The 10,887-nt window shown below is 53.9% G+C and overlaps 1 protein-coding gene across 2 annotated transcripts in view; it reads left to right on the top strand.

Moving 5' to 3' along the window:
- The first annotated feature begins 9,664 nt into the window (after positions 1 to 9,664).
- Positions 9,665 to 10,887, top strand: part of JUP (junction plakoglobin) — a 26,429-nt gene continuing 25,206 nt past the window's right edge. The window contains exon 1 of one of the 2 annotated variants that reach the window (XM_010842540.1): positions 9,665 to 9,829. The gene's annotated coding sequence lies outside the window, so the exon portion shown is untranslated. The remainder of the gene's footprint in view (positions 9,830 to 10,887) is intronic. The other variant, XM_010842539.1, reaches the window with a different exon arrangement.

The following is a 10,887-nucleotide window of genomic DNA, read 5'->3' on the forward strand; positions in this document are numbered from 1 at the left end:
GAGCTGAAGCTGGTAAGCCCGGTTCTCGGCCTCCACACCCCTGCCCAGATGTGCCAGGTGACCTGGCCGGGGCTCCTGCCCATCTCGGTACCCAGGAGGATTCCCTGCCCCACCGCATGCCCTTCCCCTGGGCCTTTGGTGAAGATGAGGGTAGGAAGGCCAGAGTCTGAGTCTGGAGCTTGGGCGAGGTCAAAACTGGGGGCGCCGGTGATCTCACTTTTCCCTCCCATAGGTGAGTCTGCAGTGGCAGCGTCTCCAGAGAGCTCCCGGGTGCCAGGGCGGCCCCGCCCCACCCCACCCTCTCAAGCTGCTGTGTTGTCAGCTTCCACCGAGACCCCGCCCCCTGTTTCTGGGAGGGGCTGGCCCAGCGGAGGGTGGGGAGCTGGGACGAGCTGGAGCGTGCCTGCAGTGACTACTAGCTCTGGAATCCGGAGGGCTGGGTGTGAGTCTGAAAGCGCCTGTGTGGCTACAGTGAGAAGCTCTGTGTCCTTGTGTGTTGTGTTAGTGTGAGCGTGTGCCTGTATGCACGTGTCTGAGAGTATCCGTGGCAGCTTGAGGGCAGGCGCGGGGCTGGGAGTGGGGGCCAACTGAAGGGGTTTGCGCATGCGTCCCCGAAGGTGCGAGCATTCGCGACCGTGGTTCGAGAGGGTTTGTTCATCCCCTCATCACGTATTTGTTGAGCACCTACTGTATGCTGGATTCGCCGTAGGTGCTAAGCGTATATAATAGTGGGCAAAGCCAGCCAAGCACCCTGCCTTCCTGAAGCTTGCATCCTTGCGGGGAGACAGGCAATAAGCAATAAATGTTATACAAATGAGTTATCTGGCTAAGAGAAATGAGATGGAAAAATAGAGCAGGGTGAGAGGATCAGGGGAACTGGGAGGGGGGAGGGGGCAATGCAGTTTAAAAAGTGTGTGGATGTGTGTGTCCGTGTGCATCGAAGGGTGGCCTCTGAGGATGAGGGGTTGTGTGTGTGTGTGTCCCCTGATAGCAGAAAGCCGCGCCTCTCGAAGCACTCACCCCCATCCCTGCGTTAGCCCAGCCCCTGCCCTTCCAGGGGGCCTTACTCAGCTTCTCCATCCCAGGCAGCCACCAGCCCCTCCCACCTCTCTCTGATGCCAGCGTCTCCCTATTGCCCAGCCAGCTTCCCAAACCGGTGAGACCGAGTTCCAGTGAGTCCCAGCGTGGGCCCTCTGGGGCCCTGCAGTTCATTCTTCCAACCCCACCCAGCCCAGACGCCCTCGCCCTCGCCTCCTCCACATCTCTATCTCCCTGGGCCCTCTCCTTACCTGGCCCCCAACTCCCCAGCCGGGCACCTCAGCCATCCTACCAAGTGTAACATAATGGCTATAAGGTTAGAGACTCGGCCAAAAGGCCAGTGGGGATGACGACCTTACACAATAGGGCCAGACTCAGATGCCACAGAGGTGTCCTGGACCCAGAAAGCCCCCATCCTGAAGAGAGAATCACTGCTGCAATGTGTCAAATACCTACTGTGTGCCTGGCTCTTGGCAGGTTCTTTACTGCCTCAGAACAGTCTTGCAGGGGCTTCCCAGGCAGCTCAGTGGTAAAGAATCTAGCTGCGAGTCACAGGTTCAATTCCTGGTCGGAAGATCTTACGTGCCACAGAACAACCAAGTCTCTGTGCCAAAACTACTGAGCCTGTGCCCTAGAGCTGGTGCTCCAAAACGAGGGAAGCCAACACGGTGAGAAGGCCGAGCACTGCAGTGAAGAGTAGCGCATTGCAACTAGAGAAAGCCGGCACAGCAATGAAGATGCAGAACATACCAAAAAAAAAAAAGTCTTGCAACATAGATATCAATTCCCTTCTGCTACAGGCGAGGCCAAAGAGTGAGAAGCAACGTGCCCAAAATTCCCCTGGGAGAGGGGGGTGACTGAGCTGGGTTTGAAACTTTTCTCCCTAAATCCATGTTGCTCAGAGAAGGGAGCTAGAGAAGGAACCCTCTGGTCTCTCTATCCCTTTAGGCTGTCAGCTGAGGGAGGCAGAGAGTTCCAGAAGGGAGAGAGGAAGGAGAGAGGGGTAGGGAGGAAGAGAGGAAGGGGAGGAAGTAGACCATCCAGCCTCACTCTTGGGCCTGATTCCATAGCTGGGTCCCACCTCCCAAGGTCAGCTCCCTAGATTGGACCAAATGTTAGTGGGCCTGGGATCATCACACAGACTCACTGGGATCACTTAGAGTGTGTGTATGCTCAGTCCCTCAGTCAAGTCCAACTCTACAACCCCCTGGACTGCAGCCTATGCTGCTCTATCTCTGGGATTTTCCAATCAAGAATATTGGAGTGGGTTGCCATTTCCTCCTCCAGGAGACCTTCCTGACCCAGGGATCAAACCTGCAGGTGGATTCTTTACCACTAGCGCTATCCAGGGAAGCTCCGGGTCATTTAGACTAGCCTCTTTTTGAATCTGGAGAAATGATGGCCAGGGTCAGTGGGGATGGGGTGGGGGAGTCCCATGGGATCCCCCCAAGTTCTTATAAATTCCAATGGAAAAAATTCCCTGCTTAGATTTGAGAAATAGCTCTTAAAGTTTCACCCTAGTGTTCCCTTTCTCTGGGAGAGTAGGGTTCCCCTGGGGACAAAGAATGACAGGTCCAAGCCCCACGCAGCTTCCCCACTCAGGGGCCTTCATGGCTCCAGCAGATGGCCCCTATTTCCTGGATGGAGGAAACTGAGGCCCAGGGAGAGTAGATTGGGCTCCCAGGACTGCATGCTCAAACTCCAAGATGGCTTGGGGATTAGGAATATAAACTGTGGACACATCACCCCATAATCACTACCTGCTTGGGTCCCAGCTGGCACCAGGGTACCCGGATAGCATTTCATTTGACCCCCAAACAGCCTTTGGGGTCGGAGCACCACTCATGCCCATGACTCAGGTGGAGAAACTGAGGTAAGAGGAGGACATAGCTTGCTTACCCCTTCCTGCCATGTATACCTGATCCTCTGTATCCGCAGAAGACGTCACTGTGGTAGGGCCTTTGGTAAAGAAGAGGCCAGAACTTGACATCTGTTTTGAGTCATTTTTTCAGCCCTCCTTTAACAAGAGTGCTACGTTATAGTCCTGGAGCAAGATAAGTGGTGACCATTCGAAATTCCTTCCTTTTGTTTTGAGCATTTGACTAAATCCTGGTGGCTTTCCTGTAGGAAAAGGCTATGAAAGTGAAGTCACTCAGTTGTATCCAACTCTTTGCAACCCCATGGATTGTAGCCTACCAGGGTCCTCCATCCATGGGATTTCCCAGGCAAGAGTTCTGGAGTGGGTTGCCATTTCCTTCGCCAGGGGATCTTCCCAACCCAGGGATCGAACCCAGGTCTCCTGCAGGCAGATGCTTTACTATCTGAGCCACCAGGGAAGAAGTGAGACTCAGTCAATCTAGCTGAGGGGGGTCTAGTCTCCTTCCCTGGCCCCAGGTGGATGTGGGGGGCAGGGGGCTTTTTGGAGGCTTCACAGCCATGAAGGACATCTCATTAAAATTTTTTGTTATCTCCAAATGAGGTTGTGTACACAGAGACAGAAATCAAGTCAGGAAATGCTTATCACATAACTTTAATCTTCTGAGTTTCCCTGGGGCCTCAGATGGTAAAGAATCTGCCTACAGTGCAGGTAGACCTGGGTTCGATCCCTTGGTCGGGAAGATCCCCTGGAGAAGGGAATGGATACCCACTCCAGTATTGTTGTCTGGAGAATTCCATGAACAGAAGAGCCTGGCAAGCTACAGTCCATGGAGTCCGCAGAATCTGACACAACTGAGCGACTAACACTTTCCAATTTTTTTTTAGACATAATTATTTTGATAACCCATTTTTTGGGTAATACCTTGAAATCCTCAAAAATGGAAATGTCCCTGGCCTTGGTGCTCTTCTCCTGCCCCCAAAACATACTTTGGGTGGAGCTGGCTTCTCAGGCACCCTCATCAACAGCTGGGTCCAGGGTTCACCCTCCCCCACTCTCCCTGCCCTCCCCCCTCACTACTTCCAGGTTCTGTGCCGGAGTCATAAATTATACATGAGCTGTAAGTTGGATGCTTCTTCAACTGGAGGCTGAAGTGCTGATGAAATATTCAAGGATCTCAACTCTCAAATTCCCTGGTGGCTGCCGGATGGGACTAGGGCAGCTGGCATTAATGTACCAGGCTGGGGGGCCTCCAAACCTTGGCTCTAGTTCCCAACGAGGTGGAGTCCAGGGCTGGGAGACTGGGAAGGCCAGAGGGCCGGAGGAGGTGGGGGAAGGGTTTCTTTGCATAATCTGCGTAATCGGTGGCTGTGGGTTGTGGTGTCACCTGCTTAGAGGGTTTAGAGGTTACTGATTTAGACCCCTGAGGAGGGCCGGCCGGCCCTGGGCCGCCCCACCTCTCTCCCAGCGTGTCTCTCTAATCCCAAGGTTTGCCTTAAGTCCTCCTTCTCCCCCAGGACTCTCAACAGGTCGGGGAGAAACTCCTGTTCTGTGTGTGTGTGTGTGTGTGTGTGTGTGTGTGTGTGTGTTCACACACATGCACGCGTGTAGGCAAGGGAGGGGTGGCCTCTGCGTGGGAAGGGCACCTGTCAGGGCAGGCATCCCTCCTGGTTTGTTGAGCGAGGGAGGGGCAGGCAGGCTGGCAGGGCGGGTGGGGCCCCAGCTGTGTCAGCCTGTGCATGGAGTCACCCAGGCCAGGAGCAGGAAGTAGGGTGACTCAAGTGGCAAGGCCTCGCCTCCTCCCTTCCCCCAACCCACTCAGGACAAGGAGGGGGTTGCTCAGAGACCCAGGGAGACAGCTCCAGGATAGAATCCTGATGCTTGAGGCCCACCTTGTTGGGCTCCTGAAGACCTGAAGTGGTACCTTGGGAGGCTAAGGGTAGGTAAGGGCTTCTCTTGTAGCTCAGACGGTAAAGAAGCTGCCTGCAGTGCAGGAAACTGGGTTCGATTCCTGGATGGGCAAGATCCCCTGGAGAAGGAAATGATAATCCACTCCAGTATTCTTGCTTGGAGAATCCCATGGACAGAGGAGCCTGAGGGCTACAGTCCCTTCTCTGTCTGAGAGTCAGACATGACCGAGCAAGGGATGGAGGGAGAAGAAAGACGTTCTCTGGAGAGGCCCTGACTTCCTCTAGTCTCTCCGTTCACCACCGCGGGCCCCTGGTATCTCGCCCTGCCTTTTCTATTTCTGGGCCATCCTATCTCTGTTTTCTTGTCTCCCTGTTTTCCCTTGACATTCCATCCCCGCCCACACGCCTTGCCGAGAAGTGTGGCTGGAGCTACCTCTGTAATTAAAGAGCCCTCTCCTGGCGCTGGGCACACACCCACTGGACCAGGCTGTGGGCAGCCTCTGGCCTCGAGGCGCCTCAAGGACAAAGGGCAGCAAAAATGGCAGGAGCACCCCGCCCTCACCTCTGGGGCCTTGCACCATCCGGCCCTACTCCCCCTCCCTGCGAGGCGTGGGCCACTCCAGCCAGAAGCATTTGGGAGGCTCTTCTGTAGCCCGTGTCCTCTCCCCAAACCTGACGGGGTCACCCTGAGCAAGTCCCCTCACCCAACGCCAGCAGACAGGGGGCAGCAGCGCACACGGATCTAAATAAGGTTCAAGGCAAGCGAACTCTTCAAAGATACACCAGCAAGGACCTACTGTATAGCACAGGGAACTCTGCTCAATATTTTGTGATAACTTACATGAGAAAAGAATCTGGAGAAGAATGAATATAGGTATATGTATAACTGAATCACTTTGCTGAAACAAACACAACATTGTAAATCAACTCTAATCCAATTAAAATTAAACAAACATGGGTACGTGAAAATGCTTAGAGAAAATGCTGGAAATAGGAGCCATATATGAACAGTGATTATTTTACTATGATGGAAATATAGCTGATTCTTTTTCTTGTTTTTTTTTTTTTTTAATACTTAACAGGTATTGTTTTGTAATAAGGAGAAGAATAAGTGTTCTTTTGTTTAAAAAAAAAAAGGTACACTTTGCCAAGTATACCTCCACCCTGACCTGAAAGCTGGGATGTAACTGAGACCTCTGACGCTTTCTCAGAACACGGCAGCCTATGGAAAACTCCTTCTTGGCTCCCAGGCCCCTGGGCCATCTCCCCTCTCCTTCACATCCCTGGCTCCGGCCACACCATCAAGGGCCTCCAGCACGTGGGTGTAGGTGACACAGCTTGCGTGTCCCCTCTGTGTGCACCCCTTTGCATTGCTGCCCCTTTGTCATCCTTTGGCCTAGGAAGCACACACCATGCATGGTGCTGCTGTCTGAACAGAAGGAAGAGCCCAAGCAAGAGACCCACAGGCCCAGAAGCAGGGTCAGTGCTGGACAAATACCTGGAGTATGGTCTCTAAAGGGAGAAGCGTGAACTCTGTGTAAGTTCGTTCCCTTTGCCCTGTGTGGAGGGGCGCAGCCCCAGAAGGACCAGATCCAGGGTCGAGGCCCCCTCTCTAGGTCTACAGATGGCTCTGCCCAGTTGCCTGGGACTCCAGTCTGCCACTGGGAATGACTTCTACTTCTCCGTGCTCCTTTTCCACTGCTGGGAAGAGCTGCTGGGTGGTGGGAAGGGGCGGTCATCAGCCTGAAGGTTAGTGTCCCTCTGTTCACCTGGTCTCCATCTGTTAAGGCGGCCATCCTTGAGAGCGCTGATGTGGCTGGGGTTTGCATGTCTGAATCTGTACCCGGGAGTATATGTCCCTGTGAGGTGAGCATGGAAGCTTGTGTGTGTGTGCAACATGGTGTGTAGATCTAAGTGTCTTGCCTGCGTCTGTCTGGGAAAGGGGCCCCACAGAGAAAGGGCTGATTGTGAACAGACAACAGAGATTCTTGTACCTCTTTATATGGCCCAGAGGCCTCCTGGGGGTTGAGAGGAAGTGAGATGGTCACCTTCCTCCAGGAAAGCATTTCCCGATCCCCCGCCAACTCCCCTCATGGTATCCCTCTTTGCCAGTAACTCCTGTCTCGGGCAACTTGGGAGGGGCCCCTTGATGCCCTTTCTTTCTTTACTCTGAGGTCACAGAAATCTCCAAGTTGAATTAACCATAAGTGTTCTTGGTGGCTCAAGGACTCTCCTTCCACTGAGCCCTGGAAGAGAGAAATGAGTTTAAATTGCAAGGATATGAACAGAAGCTAGATACTAGGAGGAATTTACCAGTGTTGGAATAAGGACACAAGGGTATTCATATAAGGGAGGCTGGAGAATAGCCTTTCCTGGAGATTTGTCAGAGAAATCCATGCCTTTAAGGGCTTAGAGGTAGGGGACTGGGTAGGATGGTCTTGTGGTCTTGCCTTCAGGTTCAAGTTCCGGAAGGGACTTGACCACAGGGACTCTCATTCCTTATGCCTAGGCACCTCTTTGTTCCGTGAGATCAAATTCTCCTTACAGACAGTTGAATGTAGTAAATATTATTTTCTGATTCTTTTCTGTATCCCACAGATGAATTCTCAGTGCCAAACAGCCAGTAGTAGGTACTTAATAAACACGCAGAAACCCCCTGGATATGGGAGTCAAAGCTGCTAGCTCAGTCTTTCCTGCTGCTTGTGGTAATGCCTCCACCTAGTCCCAGCCTGAGCTTTGGGGCCAGCTTGTTGCAGCATGTTCCAGGCTGACCTGCAGGGAGAATTCTGCATGGGACACACACAGGCTTTATTCTGAAGCCTTATTTCTGCTTCTCCACCCCTCTCAGGCTCCTCCACCCCTCTGCAGTCAACGAACCCTACCCTGCCTACATGCTGAAGTCAAGAGAAAGGAAAGGGTTAAGCCAGGCTTAGGTCTGGGAAGTGTGCATGTGTGTGTGTGTTGCCTTTGTGTGGGGTGTGGGAAGTGGGCAGGGAAAGATGGCAGGTGGGAGAGGAAGGAAGTGAAACCCTGGTGGGGGACAGCAGCCTAGGATTGGGAGCTCTTTTTCTTCCAAGCTGGGGGCCAGCTGCTGCATGGCTTGGCAGGGTGGCAAGCAGGTGGGTGGGGCAAGGGGAAGGTAGACAGGAAGATGCTGAGGTAAGCTGGAAAAAGGGGAGTAAGGGAAACAGCAGACAGGGCAGTGGCCCAGACATGTGGATGGTAACTGGCTGGGGATGGTAACTGGGGATGTTGATGTCTCCTTGGCCCATTCCAGGAAGACTTCTTGATGGCACAAACCTCAGAAGTGGGACTAGTTTGCCATGACTCCTTTCTCTGGTGGGTAAAGTGGTAAAGGATGCCTCTAAGATAGCTTCATCCAGCCCATCCTGTGTGCTAGCTTTGGGCATGTAGAGGTTTTTTGAGGGGAGACCCTTTCCTGAACAGTCACCCCTCCAACACTGACACACACAGAGTTGTTAACATGACCTATTTACACTTGGCCCTCTGGAAGTCCTTTGAGAGTTGGGGTTATTTTGATTTGCCATGTCACCACAGTCTAACCCAGTGTCTAGCACACAGTTGGTGCTCAATAGTTGTGTTAACAAAGCATTCATTTTATCAACCACAGAAAGGAAAGACCCTTGTCTTCTCAATGTGCCCATTGGGAAGTTCTTTCCAATAACTAACCCAGACTCTTCCACCACTGAGGGGCCTGCCGCTTCATTTCTTTATGCCAGTATGGATCTCTTTTAGATCTGCTGCCTGACTTCTTCCAAACCCACCGCTTCTTTCTCTTCATCACAAATCATTGCTCTTCTGTCTCTCCCCAGAATATTTGCTTTTGCTTTTTTCTCAGCCCCTCCCCTCTGCTTTGACATTTTATGGCTATGCTATCATTCCACCAGGAGAACGTGTGGTTTGGTGGGCCTTCAAATTAGAAGAGAAATGGGTTCTTGTTTAGAATGTTGTTTAGAATGTGCCATTTTCTAGTTTTGTCATCTCTCTGAAGCAGTTTCCTCATCTTTGAAATGGTCATTTTGTTGCCCTAACAAATTTTCAGAATTGTCATGAAAATTAAATATATATGTAATTAATTTAATCCTAAGATTTAGCAGTTGTCCGAGTGATTTCACAAACTTTCTTTCACTCCCATGAGAGACAGCTCATGTACCCATTTTACAGATGTGGAGAGACAGGGTGAAAGACAAGTAACTTGCTTAAGACCATCTAGCTACTAAGGAGCAGAAGTCAAATCCAGACTCTCTCATTCTAAATCTCATAAGCACACCGTCTTTGGAGAAAAAAATCCCAACCCAGAAAAAAGCCTATGAAATGCTGTATTAGTATGTTATTACCACTTTGTGGCAAGGGTGAATAAGCTCAAAGAAGCATCATGCCTGACGCTGAGTTGGCTGGCCAGTGAAGGCGTCTGTCCTTTCCCATGGCGCACCCTGACTCACCTGTTGGGCAGGTAGGGGGAAGGGGAGAGTAATCAGCCTTACCTGCTCGGAGGTAGGGTGGGGCAAGACACACCCCATCCCTCCCGTTGGTTCTTTCCTTAGACTTACTGACAGTTCCTTGCCCAATCAGGAGGAAGTAACCTTCAATCTGCCAATAGGTACGGAGTTAGGATGGAACCTCAAGTTGGAGACCGTCCCTAGGGCCGAGTGGCAGTCCCTGAGGCCAATGGTCAGCGGATAAACAGAGGCGGCGGTGAAAGGGGACTGGACGCGAGACTCCACCCCCTTGATGGGACAGTCTGGCGAGGCAGCCAGTGAGCCCACATCGGCGGGTGGGCGTCTCCCTTAGGGGCGGAGCTACAAGGGGGCGAGAGGCGTGGCTTGGCTGTCAGGTCCCTTCGCCTTTTGTTCGGTTACTGAGTTGCTGCCTTGGCCAGAGTCTGGAGCAGCCGCCGCCCGAGCGCGCCGATCTCAGTTCGCAGCCCGCGCCGGCTACCATCCCGGCCCGACCCCTACCCAGCCCGGCCAGGCTCCAAACGCAGGTGCGGACGATCGGGGGGCAGGTATCGCTGGGGCGAGGGAAGGGTAGCGAGAGGCCGAGAGGCCGATCCTCGTTGTCTCTGGGCAGGTAAGAGCCGGAGCCAGGGAGCGCCACCCTGCACTGGCGGCAGGGGGCGCGCTGGGGTCCTGGGCGCTGCTACCAACCGGGCGCGAGGTTCGCGCGGAGCGCTACTGGGGGCTCGGGGAGAGGGCGGGGAGGGTTCAAGGCAGGTGCCTCTGGATCGCGCGTCCCCCGGGGCCCGCGGAGCTCTCTCGACGCCGCGTCCCTGACTCTGGCCCTGCCTCTTGCGGGGGAGACTTTCACCTGCTCGGCCTGCTTCCCAGCGCTCACTCTGTAGTCAGGAATTTACTGTTTGGGAAACTTGCTGCCGCTGGTCTCTTTGGGGCCACCCTCACCCCACCTCACGCGTCATCCTCGCTTTCCCTCCCTCTCTACTCCCCCAGGCCTGGGTGGGGCCCTATTGTCTGCGCCCGGTTTGCCCAACTCTGGGGGCTGAGCGCACATTTTCCCAGCGACGCGGGCCCCACCTGCCAAGCAGGTGAGCACAGGAGTCCAGAGGCCCTGCCCTCCAGCTCTGCAAACCCTGTCGGGACTGTACCTGCGGCGCCTCCCTCGGCTCCGCTCCCTGGGTGCCGGGCTCTTAGCTCTGCCATCGGAGGCGGGATAGGACGGCAGTGGGATTGGTGCTGGGCCCGGCTTCCCCGTGCAGCCGGTGTCTGGCACCCGCGTCAAGAACTGGGGTCTGGGCGGAGGGGTCGTGCACGCCTGGAGAATTCACCCGCCCAGTTACCGCAGCTGAGGCTTCCAGAGTGTTATGGGAACAGGACTACCCTTGCTTTCTGTCCTCTTCTTGGAGGAAAATATAACCCCAAACAAACTTTTCAGGAAGAAGTATTCACCGCAGCTTTCCCTGGGGCTTTGCCTGCCTCCTGGCCCGGGGCTTCCCCCAAGGCTTAAGGGGTCCTTCCCGGAGCAAAGTCCCCTCCCCCAGTCGGCCAGGCTGAACCTGGGCTAGTGCCTGCGCTGTGACCCCGTCCA

Source organism: Bison bison, unplaced genomic scaffold (assembly GCF_000754665.1).
Source record: "Bison bison bison isolate TAMUID 2011002044 unplaced genomic scaffold, Bison_UMD1.0 scf7180017864180, whole genome shotgun sequence".
NCBI lineage: Eukaryota > Metazoa > Chordata > Mammalia > Artiodactyla > Bovidae > Bison > Bison bison.